At 44.1% G+C, this 21,064-nt stretch overlaps 1 long non-coding RNA gene across 12 annotated transcripts in view; it reads left to right on the plus strand.

Annotated features, from left to right (window-relative positions):
* Positions 1 to 21,064, plus strand: part of LOC138849718 (uncharacterized) — a 184,901-nt gene that overhangs the window by 39,491 nt on the left and 124,346 nt on the right. For 2 of the 12 annotated variants that reach the window (XR_016234286.1, XR_016234293.1), the window contains one exon: positions 3,317 to 3,503. The exons of 7 other annotated variants lie outside the window; for them this stretch is intronic. This is a non-coding gene — a long non-coding RNA (uncharacterized LOC138849718). Of the gene's footprint in view, positions 1 to 1,434; positions 1,724 to 3,316; positions 3,504 to 17,848; positions 18,401 to 21,064 lie in introns of those variants that run through there. 3 more of the 12 variants (XR_016234291.1, XR_016234285.1, XR_016234287.1) reach the window with 3 other exon arrangements.

Raw genomic sequence — 21,064 nt, forward strand, 5'->3', positions numbered from 1 at the left:
CCAGGAGCCAGGTGCTTCCTCCTGATCTCCCATGCGGGTGCAGGGCCCAAGCACTTGGGCCATCCTCCACTGCCCTCCCAGGCCACAGCAGAGAGCTGGACTGGAAGAGGAGCAACTGGGACTAGAACCCGGTGCCCATATGGGATGCTGGCACCGCAGGTGGAGGATTAACGAAGTGAGCCACGCGCCAGCCCCTCGGTAATTTTTTTTTTTTAAAGGAGCAGGATCAGATACATAGAAAAACAGAATGTAACCTACAGAGAGTTCCTATACATCCTTGTCTCCGCACATACAGCTTCTCCTATTATCTTCATTCCACGATAACATGGTACCTCTCTTTCAACTGATGAAATGTCCTCCATGTGTTTTTATGGCTTGGTCGCCCCCCCCCGCCCCCGCCGTGTTTTTTAGTGTGTGTGATAGTTCATTGTCCAGGTATGCCACAATTTATTTATCCATTCACCTACTGAAGCACTTCTTGGTTGATATGAAGTTTTGGCAATTATAAATAACTCTTACATAAAGATCAATTTGTAGGTTTTTGTGTAGACATAGTTTTTAATTTATTTGAGGAAAAACCAAGGAGCATGTTTGCTAGATCCTTTGGTGAGAATATATTTAGTTTAATGGAAGCTGTCAAATTGTCATATAAAGTGGCTCTACCGTATTGTATTCCATTCAGCAAAGAATGAGAACTCTTGTTGTTCCATATCCTCACCTGCATTTGTTGTTGTTAATTTTCTGAATTTTGGCCCCTCAAATAGGTATAGTGTATCAGTGTTGTTTTAATTTACAATTTCTTAATATTATATGATGCAGAGCATCTTTTAATATGCTTACTTGACATCTGTGTATCTTCTTCAGTGAGATGTCTGTTCAGGTCTTTTGCTCATTTTTAATTTGGATTGTTCATTTTTATCTCTTTTTAATAAAGATTTATTTATTTTAAATGCAGAGTGACAGGGAGAGGCATAGAGAGGCAGAGAGAGGCAGAGAGAGGCATAGAGAGAGAGGGGGGGGGAGGGAGGTCTTCCATCCACTGGTTCACTCTCCCAAATGGCCACAATGGCCACAGCTGGGCCTATCTGAAACCAGGAAGCAGGAGCTTCTTCTGGGTCTCCCATGTGGGTGCAGGAGCCTAAGGACTTGGGTCATCTTCTGTTGCTTTCCCAGGCGCATTAGCAGGGAGCTGGATCAGATGTGGAGCAGCCAGGTCTCTACAAGTCCCATATGAGATGCCAGCATTGCAGGTGGAGGCTATACCACAGCACCAGCCGCTCTTCCCACATCTCCACCCTCAGGATCTCCACTCCATGCTGGAGATGACTTGGTTCCACCCTGTGGCACAGTAGGGTGGTGCATAGGCTCAGCGCCCCAGATTCTCACCTTTTGATTGTATGGGTGACCTTGTGTAATGTTCATACCTTTTCCCAGTACACGACGCCATCCCTATCAAGGTTTGAACATGGAATATGAAGGAGATGAGAGCTTCAGAAAGGTCCAGAATCTGCACCTTAATTTAAGTGATCCCACCTGGAATCCCATGCAAAGCATTCTTTACCAAACACCAACCCGCGTGTCAACTAGGGAAAGGTCCACAGCCCCGGGCTCTGCTGGACGTGACGGTCACTTCGATCCTGCTGCCCCCATTTTCTCTGGGATCCAGAGTAGGATTCATTCATCTGTAGCTTAAAGTCTCATCTACCATTTCACCCAGGAATTAGGATCCTCTCAAAAACCTGTCCTGGGGTTCCATCGTTTATCAGTGGCACCAGAACTGGCCGCACTGGGCTTTGATGTAGATGATGGGTCTGTGTCATTAAAGATATTTGAGAAAACTGCTTGCCCATGTCCCGTCCTTCCCTGTGGCAGCCGGCACAGTGTCTTCCACTCAGAGCAAACATTTGTTGCTGTTAGTTTGAGGTCATAGCAACTGTGATTCTATCTTTCAGAAGATCAGTTTGACGATGGACTGATTCTGAGTTTCAGAAGCAGAACTGGAGCACATTCCTTTTCTTTTGAAAGAACAGAACTTTTGAAGAGAGACGACTCTCAGAATAAAACAAACCCGTGTTCCTGAGAGTCATGGGGCAGAGGCTGGGGAGATGTCAAGATTCCTAGGAGAGTTACGGTTTATGGTTTCTTTTTGGTCTAGATCAGGCAGGCCATGGAGAAAGCTGAGTCCTTGATCCTCCAGTGGGAGAAGTGACAGCATTTCTAGGAGCCGGTTCTGGCAGGTGCAAAGGTGGCTGCTTGTTCTATTGCCTTAGGCTTTGGTAGGGCGACAGCCTGAGGGCCTCCCTAATGGCACAAGCTGGGTATAATCCTCATTCTGCTGGTCACAGGGGCTCTGGCCTTATCATATCAGCCAACCAGATATTTCATCACACCCCCAACTAATCCTTTAGCAGCCAACCACATAGTTTCATTTCAGACATATTCCGATTGCCTAAATTCAAACTGCTACATTATAATCAAGTTGCATCAGCAAGCTCTATCGCTAAAGGCCTCGGGATCCAAATACTTTATGGGATGGCTGATGACTTAAGAAATAAAGTCTAATTTCACAACAGCGATTCTCTGGCTATGTTGCATGCTCACACCAGGAACCAGGAAAGAAGGAGTTTCCCTCCAAAAATCCCACGCAGGACACTTGCGTGATTTCTTGTTTGTTTCCTTCTGATATTGAGTTTTCTTCTCATCCAAGCATTGCTTCATTCACTCAAGTGTCACTTGTGTGTCATGTAATAGCATGTGTTGTCCTGGGTACTGTGGATACGACCACGAATAGAGTCATACTGAAGGTTCTGAGAATAAACAAGTGAACTATGACAGGGTCCAATGTCTATGAGACCCATGGAGAAAAAGAAAGTAGGAAGGAGGCTAGTAGCTGCAGAGGTGTGGACTGGTTGGAGGGAAGCTGTGTTGAATCTGGTGGGAGAAGATCTGGCTGTTAAGTTATCAGATGACGAAAGCCCTGCAGGACCTTGGATAATGATCTCTATGGATATGGTAGGGAATGGCATTCGAGCCTCAGGCAACAGGGGGAGAAAAACTCTGGGACAGGAATGCTGCTTAGCTTGGTTGAGAAACAGGAGTTCAGTGTGGTCACGGGAGAGTCCATGAAGGGGAGAGAGGAAGAGGATGAGAACAGAGAGGCAGAGGGGTCCAGGGTAACCCCCCCCACCCTCATTCATTCAGTCAATAGAAGATTATGGGAGCAGGTGCTGTGGTGTAGTAGGCTAAGCCTCTGCCGTGGGGCTGGCATCCCATATGGGCGCTGGTTCATGTTCTGGCTGCTTCCCTTCTGATGCAGCTCTCTGCTGTGACCTGGGAAAGCAGTGGAGGATGGCCCAAGTCCTTGCACCCTTGCACCCACGTGGGAGACCTGGAAGAAGCTCCTGGCTCCTGGCTTTGGATTGGCCCAACTCTGGCCATTGTGGCATTTGGGGAGTGAACCAGGAGATGGAAGACCTCTCTCTCTCTGTCTCCCTCTCTCTGTCTGTAACTCTACCTCTCAAATAAATAAATAAAATCTTTAAAAAAAATAAAAAGATGATTATGGAATCCCAGGTATCTGCAAAGTACTGCTTTTGTGTTTATTTGAATAGAGTGTTTGAAAATGTTAACTAATTAAGGGAGAAGGGTAATGTTTTAGGCCTGTTGAGTAGAGATAACAGAGGGAAATCTAAGCAAACATGTCACGTGTTCTTTTGAAAATGCAGGAAAATTCTGGTGGGCTCTAAATCATACACTGTGATGAGAGAGAGTCGTCATAAGCAATGGTTTCAACTTGGCTTTGGAAAACAGAAACCAACTTTTAGGAACACTTTTTTTTTTTCCAGCATTTTGTGATGGTTTTATTGGGGTGAGGACACAGGGCGGGTAAGGGTACCCCTCGCAGGTGCAGGGAATGTCCGTGCTAGTCAGTCTTCTTGGGATGCTTTATGGAGCTTTATTTTCTTCTTGGCATTGCTCTTGCTGGTGGCGGCCGCCTCAGGGCCGCTGCTGCCTTCCTCCTTGGCAGAGAATTTCCTCTCTTTCCTGGGGACGCTCCTGTTGCCCCCTCTTCCACATCATTTGCCATTTCCTCCTGGGCCGAGGGTTTCTTCCTCTGGGGAGGGCTTATGCTGCCCTCTAGGAAAAACTTCTTTTTTTGACAGGCAGAGTGGACAGTGAGAGAGAGAGACAGAGAGAAAGGTCTTCCTTTTGCCGTTGGTTCACCCTCCAATGGCCACCGCGGCCAGCGCATCACGCTGATCCGAAGCCAGGAGCCAGGTGCTTCTCCTGGTCTCCCATGTAGCTGCAGGGCCCAAGTACTTGGGCCATCCTCCACTGCACTCCCTGGCCACAGCAGAGAGCTGGCCTGGAAGAGGGGCAACCGGGACAGAATCCAGTGCCCCTACCAGGACTAGAACCTGGTGTGCCGGCGCCGCAAGGCGGAGGATTAGCCTAGTGAGCCGCGGAAAAACTTCTTAATTAGGTATTATTGAATCTTGAACTCTGTTGATATTTCTCAGTTGTGGCAGTTTGGTGTAGGAGGAGAATCTAATAGCAGATAATCCCTACACGGATGAATGAGGTAGCAGTGGTGATCTGCTCAGGCCCTTGTCTTGGGTTTTCCTGTAAGCGATAGAAGATGGGCTCTTAAATTCTTTCATGGGGCAAAAATGACTTCACAGCAGATTGATATTGGAACAAATGAATTAGACTTCAGGCAAGTGGTATTTTTATTACTAGGAAATAAGGTAGGTGTGCCCTAAATCAGGATTCCTAGTCATGTTCTAACTTGACTCTTAAAATGGATATTTCCACGTGTCTGTTCCGCTTCTCTGATTCTTAAGTATTTTATGCCAGAAAAAGCAAGTACAGGTCTTTTAATGTCCACCCAACCTCGCTGTGGTCAGGAAGGTCTTTCTGTAGCAGTGTTTGTGTTGAGTTTCTCTGTAGGACCTTCCTGATGTTAGTAGATCACCCTTATGAGATATGTGTCCTACAGAAAGCTGTGTGTGCTCCAAAACTCTCAGCACATCTAAACTCGCTCTGATAGCTCCGGAGGACTCCATCTGTGGGCTTGGGTGGAAACAGGCATTTTCTCATTGGTTCCGCATTTCTTTCCGGTCGCTTGGTCTTCACCTTGACCAGAATTCCTGTCCAGGTCTGGCCACCACCATGACACGGTTGTAACTTGATTGACTGAAGCATGTGGTCTCATCTCTACTTCACGGCAGGAGACTGAAGTTAGATCAAAGCACACAGTTTATACTTCCAAAACTTGTACTTGAACCTGGATTTGTGGTTTAAAAAGCTAAGTTCTGGCAATGTACTTTTCTGCCTCTTGCATTTTAATGTAATTAGGTAATTAATTTTGCAATGATCACTTGGTTTCTAATAATATTGATATATTGAATCTGTAGAGTCTATATATTTTAGATAGTATAATATAATACAATGCAGTAATGCATATTGTAACATATAGGATATGTAACATAGCATAACCTTTAATGATTTAAGCAGCAGAGCCAGAATGTAGATGACCACATAGGCCACTGGACAGGTCACTGTTTGTCCTGGGACAACCTAATGGGCATTGTGGGTTGGGGGAAGTCACCTATAATTTCCTCCCCTCTTCTCACATCTCACCAATCAGGAGGCTTGAAGACATATGGTGCTCTGCCCTCAGGAGAGTTGTGTAGAGTTCTCCTGGGAACTCAGGGATTTTTTTTTTTTTTGGACTCTTCTTACTGTTTGAAAAGTTTTTTGAGGCCTGTTTGTTACTTTGCTGTGTTTTTCCTCAAACTGCCTTTGAATTGCTATTAATTTTTCTCCCATTTTTGGTCTCTGCTTTGGCCTGGGGATGGATAATAGATTTGCTCACTGGCCTCTTTGCCAAAAGCGTCACCCTGTAGTCCACTGTGCATGTGTTCACCTGATAAAGTTTCTGGAAGGTTCTGGACTTCCTGTGTTTGGTAATTCCCTTTTGTATTTTGCTACAGCTTTCCTGTTCAGCACTCTGACTCTTCCCTGATGCCAGGCTGCCTTGGGCAGTTGGTCAAACAAGCTCAACTTACTCCTGCATCTAGACCTTGCTTGGGCTTTTTGCTCTGACCTTTAAAAATTGCTTATTTATTTTTAGGTATTTGAAAGGGAGATAGGGCAGCAAGGACCAAAGTTCTTAAGCCATCGGTGCCTTCCAGGGTGTATATTAGCAGAAAGTTGGAATCAGGGGCGGAGCAGGGACTCGAGCCCAGGCACTCTGATGTGGGATGTGGACATCCCGAGTGGCATCTTAACCACTGTGGCCAGTGCCCAGCCAGCCCTGACCCTCTAAGTCTCAATAGTATCTCAAAGTTTACTTCTCTAGAAACTTCTGTCACACTGACCTTTAGCTTCTCTGACCCTGCTTTGTCACCAACGGCAGGAGCCCTCGCCTGTGCTGTCTCTTTCTGGACTTGCCATTCTGTTTCTCTTTGAAATCAACCTAAGCTTGCCCTGCGAGACTCCTGAGCACTCTTCCTCTGTGATTCCATAGTACCTGTGTGCTTCCACTACAGTAGAAGGCCACATGGGGTTTATATGACTTAAGTCATGATTTCATCTTCTATAGCACCAGAACGCAGGCACATCAGTGTGGGCCAGAAGAGCAGCTCTACATTTGCAAAACCGCCTCCAGGCCATGAGCAACTTGCAATCCCAGCTGCTTTTGCTGATGCCTGTGTTGCGAATCCTGCTATTCTTACTGCCCACCCCGGTCTTCTCTTTGGCTTCTGACTTCTGGTCTCATTTTCCGATGGTGGCTTTTCATTGCTTGGGTATTTCTTGTCGTGTCTGGGACTTGATTTTATCGTGGGCCTGGTTTCTAATTTCTGCTTCTAATGAGTCTATTTCTAACCCTTTTGGGGAACAGCTCATGTAGTCTCAGCACCAACTCACAAATTAACACTCAGGCCTGATTCATCTCAGACAGTTGCAAAGAACCAAAAGATTTAACTAGAAAGTGCCTACACTGTAATCAGATTATGGGAAACAGTGAGACTGTGGAAAGGTATGTCATAAACAGAAAGCAGGATCACATGTGATGGTGAGCTAACTTGTTGTGTAGACAGCAAGCACAGACACATGCCGCCAAGGGAGGGGACAACCTGAACAAGTACTGGCAGGACGATGATCAGAGTTCAACCTGAACTGGAGCAGGTCGTCCAAATCAAGGCTGCAGATGGAGAAAATTTCTAAAAATGCAAATGCAGTTTTGAGTGGGATGTAAAATTCTGAGCTAGCCTTTTTTGTGTCATAAATATCAGCCACATCTAAATTGGAACATTTTAGATTCTAGGCATCACCATCGCTATTTGATTTCTTCAGGTTGCCTGTATTAGTCTCATCACCTCTGACCTGGCAACTTTATTTTGGGATGTCTATCAGTCTGGTTTGTGTTACTGTAACAAAATACCTGAGGCTGGGTGACTTTATCAAGCAAAGAGGTTTACTTGGCTCACACCTCCGGAGGTCCAAGGACACACATCTGGGGGTGACCCTGCTGGCAGAGTCACGAGAGAGCTCAGGGCATCGTGTGCAAATGTGTTTCCTTTGTGCTCGCTCGCTCTTGTTGTACAGTCACCAGGATTCAATCAGGAGGGCTCCACCTCAATGACTTTATCGAATCCCAATTGCCTCCTAAAGGCCCCACCTCTCTGCAGTATAATTGGAATAGTCTTCCAGCCTTAAGTCACAATGGAAATGAAATTTCAACACATGAACCCTTGGGGGGACACACTCAAACCACATGCAAACCGTAGCCTGGGCTTTTTTCTCACCAAGAAAATATTAAGAACTTGGGTTCTGGATTAGACCTGGATTGAAGTCCCAGATCCTATGATTACTAGCTGGGTGATCATGAGCAGGTTACTGAGCCTAAGCATGCCTCATTTCCCTTCTCTGTAAGATGAAATGCGACTCAGAGGGCTCTTAGCACACACTACATGGTACAGAGAAAACACTGAAGAGTAGCTGCTGGTATTGCTAGTTCTGAGAATCACTGTGAGAAGGACAGTTAGTGGAGAGCAATGCATTCTCACTGAGATGTCTGCGTTGGCCCGTTGCACAGACTCAGCGACCCACCAGCTAATGTGTTCCCTTCACACACCTGGGCTTAGAATGTGTGGCTTAGAAAAAATACAAATTATTACATGTCATGAACCTTCAGAGACATGCAAAATGATCTGAAACCCCACATGTCCAATCTGCCAGGGACAAGCGCCCATGGTGCTTTCTTCTGCTGTGTCTATTGGGAAGAACAGCTGGACACCAGGCTGCATGTGCTTGCAGACAATTATTAAATTACCCTGTAGACTTGTCTTCTCCAAGCAAGATGAACGCAGTTCTTTTAACCTTTCCTAAGCATGGTTTTGATTTTCTGTCCCTTTAATCATCTCTGTGGCTCTCTTCTGAACCTTCTCCAAGTTCTTCATGGCCTTTCTTTTTGCTGTGGAGCACCTAATTGCTCAACATGCTCAGGGAAACGCTTTTACAATGTGGAATACAACTCTACCATTCCTGGGTGCCCTACTCAACAGCAAAGGCGGCTTTCAAGGGATTTTCTTACCTGGCATTTCCTTTGATACACTGTATGGTCTAGTGACGCAGGGATTATCACTCCCCTCCCTCATTTGGAGAAGGAGATAGAGGTTCAGAAGGATTCACAGACTTGCCTGAGGTCACAGAACCGTGCATGTTATGGTTGGGACTGGGACTGAGGTCATGGTGTCCAGTGTTATTTCCACGGTACCCAAGCTCATGCCTACAAACAATTTGCAAGTATGAGGACATCTGAATAATTTTCTGCTCTACTTCCCAAGAGCTCTTTCTCTTCCCACCACAGTTGGATTGGTTTCATTAATTTTTCTCCATGAAACCTTACCAAATCCTCCTGTTTTACTCATGGATCCCTCAGTACTTTGACTGATGTGTGGTGGGGTTGAGCAGCTTGTATTGTATGTGACCTTCGAGTAAGGGCTTTAGAGAGATGCTTTTAGAAACATGTTATTTCAAAGGTATGAATCGTGGAGTTTTACTTCTAGTGATCCACGTGGTGGTGAGAAGCTTTTGCCTGTAGGGCTCTTCGCTCACTGTTTCCATTAAAGAGAGGATATTTCATTGTGAGGGAAAGAGAAGGGGGCTGCAGACCCTCTCCAGCCTATTCCCCTCTTATACCTCCCAGAATGTGTGTGACCAAAGTCTGTGGATAGTGAAAGACATGGGTCGGGTTCAAGGTCAAGTCTTCTTTTCACATTTATGTAGATTGGTTTTCTCATCCTTCAGGACCAATAAATAATGCATTTTAAAGCAGCAAGAACATTCATAATTCTGAATCCAGAATCTGTTATGCTTTATATTCCATCATTGAGGGATTTTTAAAAAGCCTACCTGCCCATGTGATGGATTTTTTTTTATTTTTATTTTTTAAGAAAACTTTTGCTTAATAAATACAAATTTCAAAAGTACAACTTTTGGATTATAGTGGTCATATGATGGATTTTTAAACAAATGAACTCACTGGTCCTCTGACTAAATTACTAAGTCAATTAAAACCTCTAACATATTCTGCATCCATTTGCAACAACACAAAGAGAAGTTCTTTTACAATAACATTACTGAAACATGGCACTTGATAGTAGAGATTAGTGAAAGAGAGCAGGAACAGCTCACACTATTTCCCAACCATGGCTGAAGGAGAACCACCTAGATGGGAGATGGAGGCTGTAGTAAACTTTCCAATCTCCTCTGCCATTCTGGGTAGGGATTGGGCCTCACCAATTTCATTTAAAGTGCCTCAAGTGACTTACAGCAACACTGTAAGACTTAATGATGGGAGTGTGAAGAGTTTGGGGCCACTGGAGCCAAGTGCCTCCCCTCCACTGCCTTTGATTTGCCCAGTGTGGAGCAACTGGCCCTGATATCTGATGCCTGCACTTGGCAGGTGTGAGAGTGTGTGGATGTCTAGCTGCAAGTTTGCCTCCCACCTTGAGGGACTTGGAAGCTTGTCATGCTCTCCAGATCTTGGATCTGATGACCTAGCTGCATCTTCTAGTGTCGTGGGGTCATCCTGTTCTCTAATGCCCAGCAGGCACGGGATTCAGGAACCCCTGAACTCTAGTGCCAGTGGATTTCTGGTACTCTTTATGGGAATGTTCTGAATGGACGTTGGACTCCCAAATTCATGTGCTGAAGCTCGAACTCCTGATGTCATGTTATTAGGAGGTAGTAGGGCCTTTGGTAGGTAGGTAGGTCATGAATGTGTAACCTGATGAATGGGGTTAGTGCCCTTATAGAAAGGGTCTTCTTTCCACCACATGAGATTTCGATGAGAAGATGGTAGCCTTTAACTTGGCAGAGGGCCCTCACTGGGACCTGACCATGCTGCCATCCTTGATCTCAGATTCCCAGCCTCCAGAACTGTGAGAAATAAGTTTCTGTCATTTATAAGTCCCTCTGTCTGTTGTACTTTGTTGTAACAGCTTGTATTAAGATAGGAAGCCTTTCTTTAACGTATGTGATTGTAAGAATTTCATGGTGTGCTTGTTAAATATGCATGTTCGTATACCCTGCTCTTGGAGATTAATGACTCATGAGTTCTGGGATGAGGCACTGGATCAGCCTATTGTCAGGCAAGTTTAGGCAATTTAAGAGACATCCATTCAGTTGGGGGTATAGGTACAGATTTCCAAAGGCCACCGAGAATCAGGTTCAGCGGGCCTACAATGAGGCTCCCAAATGTGCATTCTCAGCCACTCCCACTCCTCAGGTGGAGCTCTTGGGAACTCTGTTTAGAAGGGGACTGCTACTTATTAAGGGCCTACTATGAGCCTGCTCCTTCCCTGGGCTTTTGTGATTCTTTGAGGACATTTACTCCCAATCTCAACTTTGTGTCTTCCCAAGCATGTCTAGGACCTGGGCAGCTCCTTGGGACCCATGTTTTCACTTTTCTCTATCTTCTCATCTTCACACATTGCCAAGATCCCCACAGTATTCATGACCAAATTTACTAACATTATGTGACTCTCCCCTGCCAAGCAGTTGAGGCAAAAAGGAAAAATATGTCGGTATACAGCTCTCTTAGTTTGAAAAATGATTGCATGTCCATTCTTTAGGAGTACGTTTCATTCCTCTGTAACATCCAATTCATAGAGTCAATTCATGATGCAGGTTTAAGTTTAAAGGACAAACATAACATACTGGTTATCCAGTAGGTGAAGAAACACATACGATGGGTTTTTCCTACATCAACCCTTGATTGAGGGAGATAGTATGATCATGAATCACAATAAAGCAGTGCTGTTAAGGTATATTAGGCCACACAGACCATATGACCCAATTCTAGTTGGGCTTAAAGGGATTTATTGACTCAAGAAATTGAAAAGCCCAACATTCCAGGAAAGCACAGGGGTGCTTTGATCACCTCTCTGGCCCTGTTTCCCTGGGATTACCGTGGCTTTTCTTCCTCTTGCTGACTGGCTTCATCCTCACTTTGGATTCTCTCAGAGTAGAAAGTGGCTGCAGCAGCTCCAGGATTCCCAGCTGCAAGCCACACCTTTCCAGAGGAAGAGAATTGCTCTCCTTCAAGCACTAGCAAACCCCTGCACATCCCTGTGATGAACTTCGCGTGGGTTACACGCTCATCCCCAAAACGATACTTAAGCCAACCAGCCCAGGACAGTCAGGGTCCACCCTGGAGATGGAATGGAGTGATATTCCATGTTCATGATCAAAACTGGGGTGTGATGGACTGGATCTCAGGAAGGAAATAGACAAGGTCCATTACAAAACTCACATTTTTTTTAATAAAAAGATTTATTTATTTATTTGAAAGTCAGAGTTACACAGAGAGGAGAGGCAGAAAGAGACGTCTTCCATATGATGGTTCACTCCCCAATTGGCCGCAATGGCCAGAGCTGCACCGATCCGAAGCCAGGAGCCAGGAGCTTCTTCCCAGTCTCCCACATGGGTGCAGGGGCCCACGGGCTTGGGTCATCTTCCACTGCTTTCCCAGGCCACAGCAGAGAGCTGGATTGGAAGTGGAGCAACTGGGTCTCGGACCAGCGCCCATATGGGATGCTGGCGCTTCAGGCTAGGGTGTTAACCCGCTGTGCCACGGTGCCAGCCCTAAAACTCACATTTTTTTCCTGCTATATAAGGAAGACATCAGATTCCAGATGTGTTGCTTTTTATTTTCTACTTTAAGAGGAAGATGAAGTATCTCTTTGAATAGGGTCAAAAGTATCTTCTTAAACATTTGAACCAATAGTGTTTGATTGAGATCCCAACTTTTTATGCACACAGTGTGTAAATTCCACCAAATTCCAGCTCCACTGTACTGGCTGTGTAGAGAAGCTCTGTCTTAGTGAGTCTTATGGATCTAATAAAAATAATTGCTACCATCTAATAGTATTATGCTGATTATTTCCCACAGTTTATCCTATTGACCTTTCACAGGTAGAAACACTGACTGTGGAAGTGGCTGAGCTCAGAGGAGATAAGTAACTTGTCTGAGGTCGCACAGCTAGTGAGAGGCTGAGCAAGCCTGACCTGGGACCTTGGGTACCTGCTACAAGAAAGAAAGGCCCAAGTTTTTCCCTCTCATGTTTTTTGCCTCCTAGGAAGTTGTGAAACGGGATTTAGTAAGAATATTAACCCTGCTCACCACCTAATGTGTTTCCTTTTCTCTGAAACAAAAATTAAAAAAAAAATGCTAGTTTCTGTTGTATTAAGCAAATGGCGGGAATATTTAACCATTTGTAATTTATGGTTTTTTTGTAAGATAATAATAAAACATTAAAATGTTAAGCAGTAGACATGTTCTTAAAAGCCCAAATCTTGGAGACCGGTGAAAGTATCTCTTTAGCTATAAAAAGTTTTTTTAGCTGCTTCTCAATATTATCTTCAGGGAAAGTAGACACAAAACAACACAACCATGATGGGATTTGAATTAAAATTTTATTTGTTTTTATATTTTATATAAATATTTTATATCATAAATATTAACAAATTAAAATATTTTATATTTTATTAGTATAGGGAATGGAGGCTAAAGAAATGATCAAGAAGCAATTGTATCTAATAGAACTATATAATTTGCAAAAGCAGAGGTGAGAGTTATATACACAAACACGTTTGATTTGAAGCCCTTTTTGAGAACTCCATGGAACTACTCCTTTTCAATAGAAAAATTCCTCTAGCCTCACAGGCATGGGTTCTTTTCTGGGGCACATCTGCCCTCACTCTTTTTTTTTTTTTTTAACTAAATCTCACAACAGCTCTTTAAAGGAGGCATTTTTTAAAAAGGTTTATTTATTTATTTGAAAGAGTTACACACAAAGAGAGAAGGAGAGGCAGAGAGAGAGAGGTCTTCCATCCACTGGTTCACTCCCCAGACGACCGCAAAGGCTGGAGCTGTGCCAATCCAAAGCTAGGAGCCAGGAATCTCTTCCAGGTCTCCCACATGGGTTCAGGGACCCAAGGACTTGGGCCATCTTGTACTGCTTTCCCAGACTATAGCAGAGAGCTGGATCGGAAGTGGAGCAGCCAGGACCTGAGCTGGCGCCCATGTGGGATGTGGGCACTGCAGGCTTTGGCTTTACCCGCTAAGCCACAGCGCTGGCCCCCTGCCCTCACTCTTTACATTTGCAAATTTATATTTCCTGGGTGGTGGTACAGAAGATGAGCAGAGACAGTCTGGATAACCATCTGCTGCTAGGGATTTCCTGTCCAGGCTGGCATTGTGGCACAGCAGGTTGCTGTCTCCTGCAGCACCACTGTACCTTATTGGAGTGCAGGGTCAAGTCTGCTTCTGATCCAGCTCTCTGCTAGTGTGCTTGGGAAGCAGCAGATGGTGGCCCATGTGCTTGAGTTCTTGCTGTCCATGTGGGAGACCTAGATGGAGTTCCTGGCTCCTGGCTTTGGGTTGTCCCAGCCTTGGCTCTTGTGGCCTTTGGGGAGTGAAACAGCAGATAGAAGATCTCTTTCTCTTTTCTCTCCCTGTCTCTCTGCTTTTCAAATAAATAAATAAATCTAAATCAATCAATCAATCAAATAACTAAGCTGCTATACCACAACACTAGCCTCAATAAATAAATATTTTATTTAAAAAAACATTATTTATTTGAAAGGCAGAGTTACACAGAGGGAAAAGGAGAGGCAGAGAGAGAGAGAGAGGGAGAGGTCTTCCATCTGCTGATTCACTCCCCAGTTGGCCACAATGGTCGGAGCTGCTTCTTCCAGGTCTCCCAGAGAGCTAGATTGGAAGTGGAGCAGCCAGGACTAGAACCGGCACCCATATGGGATGCTGGCACTGCAGGCGGAGGCTTCACCTGCTATCCGACAGCGCCATCTCCAATAAATAAATCTTTCCAAAAAAAATTAGCAGCAGCTTTTGGTGGAGTGATGGGGGATGAGGAAAGCCTAATTTCTCATTACATTTCCAATGTGATACCTGCTTTGTAGACATGGGAATTGAAAGGAAAAAAGAGGCTGCTTTATTTGTTTATTGTAGACTTTACTTGTCAAAGACTTTTTTCCCCAAGGCATGTAAGAGTTTTGAGGAGGTGGGAGAGGAGTGAGTTTTCATTTGGCCATTTCGCATTTCCAGATTGCTTGGAAGAATTCAGGAAGAGTGAGGGGAACTGGATTGCCCACCAGTGACTTCTAAGCTCTAGAAAAGGAGGGGCATTGTCTCTTTTGCAGCAAGTTAGCTCTCTTGTGCAAGATTTTCCTAGTTACAGCAGCATTGGAAAGAGAAGTGAACAGGTAGGTTGTCATTGGGCTGAGACATGGGACAGCTGAGAAGCTGGTGTTTGGATGTGACACATTTTCTTTTTTCTTTTTCTTTTTTTTGACAGGCAGAGTGGACAGAGAGAGAGAGACAGAGAGAAAGGTCTTTCTTTACCGTTGGTTCACCCTCCAATGGCCGTCGCGGCTGGCGCATCGCGCTGATCCGAAGCCAGGAGCCAGGTGCTTCTCCTGGTCTCCCATGCGGGTGCAGGACCCAAGGACTTGGGCCATCCTCCACTGCACTCCAGGCCATAGCAGAGAGTTGGCCTGGAAGAGGGGCAACCGGGACAGAATCCGGCACCCCGACTGGGACTAGAACCCGGGGTGCTGGCGCCGCAGGCAGAGGATTAGCCTAGTGAGCCGCGGCGCTGGCCTGGATGTGACACATTTTCAACGAGCTCAGATTTCAAGAGGCTTGCCTCTTAGGGGGCTGTGCTGGCTGTGAGTGGAGGGATTGTTTCTAGGGGCCTGCTGGAGACATGAAGACACAGTGGCAACACACTGAAGTCACTTCCCATCGTGTGTCTGTTGTTTAATTTTGCTAAAGTAAAAGTTGTGCTTAAAATATTAAGGCAGGTAAAGGCCAAATTACCTGGAACATGTAGGGCTTAGAAGGATAATCTTAAGAAGTTGGCATTATTTGAAAATGCTTGCAAAAGCTTTATGGCTTCTTTAAGGCATTTAAAACAATCAAAAACAAAGGCAAAACCAAAAATGAACTTTATAGTTTAATATTGTTAAGTTTGGTCCAAGATGTAGATACTGTGAAGCTTTGAAAGAACAACCAAATCTCAAGCTAATCCTTCGGATCTTTTACTTTCCCTAGGAAAAAAGTGAGGTTTAGTCTCCAGTTTAGGGCTGAGAGAATTCACCGCACCCTTCAGATTAAGCCAGAGTCAGCCAGAAAGGAGAGGTGTGACTCCGTGACTCAAAAAGAAGAGGTTGCAGGGCCTGGCTCTAAGGCAAGGCTCCTGTCCACGCCCTGCTCACCTTGGTTGCACCTGTGCCTGCCATGGCCTCTTGGCCACTCAGCTGCTCACCTTCCAGGCCCCAGCAAGGATTATGTCACTTTAAATTCTGACATTTAATATTTAATTTTGTCCATTGTGGGACAGATATGTATAATTAAACATTTTTTTTTCATTTTTGGGGTGGATGTTATGGCACAGTGGGTTAAGCCACGGCTTGACTCATCTGCACCCAATATCAGAGTGCCTGGTTTGAGTCCCAGCTACTCCATTTCTTAATCCAGCTTCCTGGTAATGCACGCGCTGGGAGGCAGCAGGTGGTGGCTCAAGCACTTGGGGTTCTGCTACAGAGTGAGAGATCCAGATGGGGTTCCTGGCTCCTGGCTTTGCCCTGGCCCAGCCCTGGCTGTTGTGGGCAATTGGAAAATGAACCAACAGTTGGAAGATATTGATGCCCAACTCCTGGCTCTAAAGATTTTCAAACCAAACGCAACAGGAGATATATTTTAGCCCAACAGAGGCTTGCCTGTTCCTGCCTTGATACAAACCCTGTGTAGCATCCTTAACTGTGACCCACTCTGCCTGTGCAGGAGAGAAAATTGGAGAGGGAAGGGGTTCCAGTTCTCACCAATGGAGAACTGGAGGGAATTGTTAGGAAACACTAGACTTTGTATTCCAACTCTTCTGAATTCTTAGGAGCACTGTATTTTTGGCTGCTTTTTCCTGAAGCTCACTTTTCCACACAGAATCAACATCTCAACCTCCCTCTAGGAATCCTGCAGGAAAACCCAGTGTTAAAAAATCACATGCAGTGGTTTCTGATTTCCTTTTGCATTTACTAAGTCTTCTCTTTCAACTGCACCCTCTACAATCCCTTTCCTTCTCTGGCTCTTGATCAGCATCTTACCAGCCAGAAATCACACTTAAATCTCCTTCCTCTTGTCTGATCAGCCTCCTGAATACGCACTTGGTCAATACATGTGAGTCAGTTGGTATCTGGATCTCAGACTCTGTGAACAATCTTTGGACATACAATGCACTTTTTTTTTTTTTTAAGATTTACTTGAAAGGCAAAACTACACACACACACACACACACAGAGAGAGAGAGAGAGAGAGAGAGAGAGAGAGAAGTTCTTCCATCCATTGGTTTACTACCCAAATGGCTGCAATGGTTGGGGCTGTGTCAGGCTGAAGCCAGGAGCTTCCCCCAGGTCTCCCATATGGGTGGCAGGAGCCCAAGCACTTGGGCCATCCTCCACTGCTTTCCCAGGTACATTAGCAGGGAGCTGGATTGGAAGAGGAGCAGAAGGGACTCCAACAGGTGCTCATCTGGGATGCCAGCTTTGTAGGCAGCAGCTTAGCCCGCTATGCCACAATGTTTTGCTCTGCATTTGGCCTGCCTGAATTCACTGACAGCCAAATCATTTAGTTTTCCATAGGGAAACACCATCTTCCTTGCCCAAAGGGTGACTGTCAAGCCACACTTACATGACCTTGAGATGACCTTACATAAACCTGGGTTTCTACATGGGATGTACTAGTGGTGGGCAATTGCAGACTAGCACAGATTTTTTAAATATGCAAATAGCTCAGAAAACCTTGAAAACAATTTCAGGTGCTGTACAAGTTCTCCCCAAGTCCTTGCTGGTATTTGGGCCAATGTGGGGCAGTGTGCTGCAGGAACATTCGCTTCAAACGACTGGAGTTTCTGAAAGCTGATGCTGTTGTAAAAATGCAGCGTAGGATGGCTCCACTTATTTATCAACGCTTTCATGCAAGGCAAATACTTGGTTGGAGACAACACGCTTTGGGCTTCTGATTAGATCACAGAAGTATAAATATCACAGGGCTTTTATGTGTTTGCGTGATGTGAACCAGCAAAGTTCTTTCCTCTGACCCTTTATTTTTAATATGTGCCTGTTTAGAGAAGCGCACTATTTCTCGCCACTGTTCTTGCTCAATATACGGTTCTCTGGTTTGCATTATTTGAATAAGTAGGAGGTTTACAGATCAAATAAAAATTTAAAAACAAAAATAACCCGCCAACCTTTCCAGATCCTGTTCTACATCACTGACAGCGAGGAATGCTTGTTCCCAACTGGGCTACAGGGACGCGTACCGCAGAGGAATTACCGGGACAGCATCAGCTCAGCTCACCAGCGTCCCTGTGCCGCATCCATCCCACTTCACAGTCTAGCAAGCTCTCCTTTAATAATGGAAACGTTAGACTCCTAGACTGGATTTAAGCATTTAAAAAATATAATGGTTTGCATACTGTGCAGTGATTTGTAAAATGTGAATGCCTACAAAAGCCGTGGTTACCCAGCATAACATTATCTTATTTTTAGTTACACAACCAGTAAAACAGCTGGAGGTCTAAAATCATGGCCTCACACTAAATGCATTACTACATTTTACCCATGCAGGAAGGGCCTCTCCTTTTAGCTAGACGATAGGAGAAAGTGGAGTGATTACTGGCAAATTAACACTTCCAATTTTAATAGAGAAGCAAGGCCTACATAAAAACACTGGAATTAGAATCCGTGCCAGTTAGATATTGCACAGCATATAATGTACATCGAAACCACATTAATACACTACTGCATTTTATAATAAGATGAACCCTTATTCATTAGTCAAGAGATATTATCTACCCAAGTGGACTGAAGATGTAACCAGCAAAGTATTTGACGTTATAGCTTCTTAACATAGTTAATAGAATCATCTTGGTAATAGTAGCAAAATATAATTGGCATTTAAAGAGCCGTGCTTGTTTTTGTTTTCTCTGTAAAAGCATTAAGTAGTCTATAATACTCTTCTCCTTTATCTTTAAAAGCTGGATTTTCAGGTTGGTCAGTCATTTTCATAGAGCAGACCCAGAAAGTATCAGTTTCCATCATAAGAAATTGCTGACATTGACTTATTAGATGACCAAAATGGGAGTGTCATATAGTCTGATGCAAGGTATCTCACCAAACATACACACAAAGCACAAACGTGTGTGTATGTAGCTGATGCATTTCTTTGTTATAAAAATTGTGAATTTTGAAAGCATTCTTTATTTTTTTTCTCAGTGATGTTCACTGGGCTTTGGGTCTTGGAGTCGTTTGTGGGAGAGATGGTTAAAGCCTCCCCACGTGCTGTACCACCAACCTCCCAAGTCAGACGGTATCCGACATACTTTTTTTTTTTTTTTCATGTAATAATGGTGTGGCAGTGACATGCATTCAGTAGAAGCATCGTGGGAGTGTTGAACCACAAGTTCTTTTCCTGGCCCAGCGCTGGGTGGTTGCTCCTCTCCCATGATGCTGGGGAGTAGCAGTGCAGGCAGCTCCCAGGCTGCCTTGTGACCTTGGAGGAAGCCACTGAAGCTCTGCACTGTGCAGTTTGCTGAGCCATCAGGTGAATTCAAGGCGTTTTCCACTTACAGATTTTCAAAGTACAGTGGGCTTATCAAGGGTGTAATCCTGTTGCAGGCCCAGCACCTGTACAAACAGAAAGTGTTCCATTTGTTATAGTAAAACAGGAACACAAGCATTTGTGCCCCATTTATTGGTCTCAATCAAAACACGCCAAACTGCTACTTGATATGTCCCATAGACTTTTCTGCATTCCCCCTGCTATGAGATTCCGTCATTGAGTGCCTCACAGAAGAAAAGAATGAAGTTGCTAGTGCCTCAGCTCCTCTCCAACCCCCAGCTTTGATGCCATCCTGTAGCCTTGACGTCACCTGGGGTGACTTTACCTCTGAAATCTTGAATTCAACCATTCTCCCTGACCACAACCCTTTATGATTGCTACTCAGCTACCGTCCATTGACTTTTCTTTGAGATGAATCAATGCCTCATTCTTCCTACTTACTTTTCTCTATAATTTTTTTCTGTAAATAGTATCATTTTAAAATTGTGTGTTCTCATTATTTGTTACTATTGTGTGAAATGCAACTTTGCTGAAAATTAATACCAATAATTTTTTGTAGCATTTATGGGGTTTACTAAGATGAAAGATATATTTTTTTTCAATTTATATTCCTCTTGAATCTCTTCTAGTTTTGCTTTCTCCCTCTGCTGGTGTTGCCCTCCAGTACAATGGTGAATAAAAGAAGTCATATGTGTGTTTTGTTTATTTCAAAGCCGATGCTTTTCATGCTTCACTATGAAGTATGGCATTTCCATTAGTTCTCTTTGCATAAATTTGCATAGAGCAGTTCTCTTTGTATGTATTCTCTGTATGAAGTTAAGGGTATTCCTGTTGATTTTAGTATGCTCAGTTTTCTAACAATGAGCCAACTTTGCATTCCAAAGTTAAAGCCAAGTTGTTCAAGACATTATCGTCTTTTATTTTTATTTATTTACTTGAAATTATTTACTTATTTATATGAGAGGCAGAGAGAGACTGAGACAGACAGACAGAGACAGAGAGAGACGCCTCCTGAGGCTGAATCCTTGAACTAAGAGGCAGGAACCTAAGTTCTTGAACCACCACCACTGCGAATCAGGATTTACATTCTTGGGAAGCTAGAGACAGGGGTCTGAGGTGGAAACAGCCCTGGCACTCTGACGTGAGCTGCAGCAGCTTAACTGTAGGCTAAATGTCCACCCAATCATCTTTGAAATATAGATTTGTCTCACTAATACTAGGTTTTACAACTACGTCCGTGGGTGAGATTTGTCTGTGGTATCCCTTCATGTACAATTCTTGTCTGGGTTTGATATCAAGCATCAGAATAAATTGGAGAGTAGTCCCACTTTTTCTCTTTCTTGGAAGATTGAATCAAATTCAGATGATAAGTTCTTTAAAAGTTTGCTGAGCTTGCCATAAAACAAGGTGGGCCCCTCATCTTTGTGACTACATTATAGGTCATAGGGCCAATTTTTCCATTATATTAATGGCCATGGAATTTTGACTACTGTAATGGTTATAGGACTAATTTGGCTTTCTAATTTTTTTCTGAATTAATGTTGGGAAGTTGTTCTCCATGTCATATAGGTTTTGGAAATTAATATGACTTATTGTTCATACTGTTTTATTATCTGTTTAGATCTTTGTAGCATCTGTAATTATGTCTCTGTATCTGCTCCTCATACTGTTTCATTGTCTCGTCTTTTATTTAGTCTTACAAGAAGTTGCCAATTTGATGTCTTTTCTTTTTAATATTTATTTATTTATTTGAAAGGCAGAGTTACAGAGAAACAAAGAGAGACAGACAGACAGAGAGGGAGAGAGAGAGAGAGATCTTCCATCTGTTGGTTCACTCCCCAAATGGTCACA

This window comes from Oryctolagus cuniculus, chromosome 5 (genome assembly GCF_051225735.1).
Source record: "Oryctolagus cuniculus isolate XC-2025 breed Fujian yellow rabbit chromosome 5, ASM5122573v1, whole genome shotgun sequence".
NCBI lineage: Eukaryota > Metazoa > Chordata > Mammalia > Lagomorpha > Leporidae > Oryctolagus > Oryctolagus cuniculus.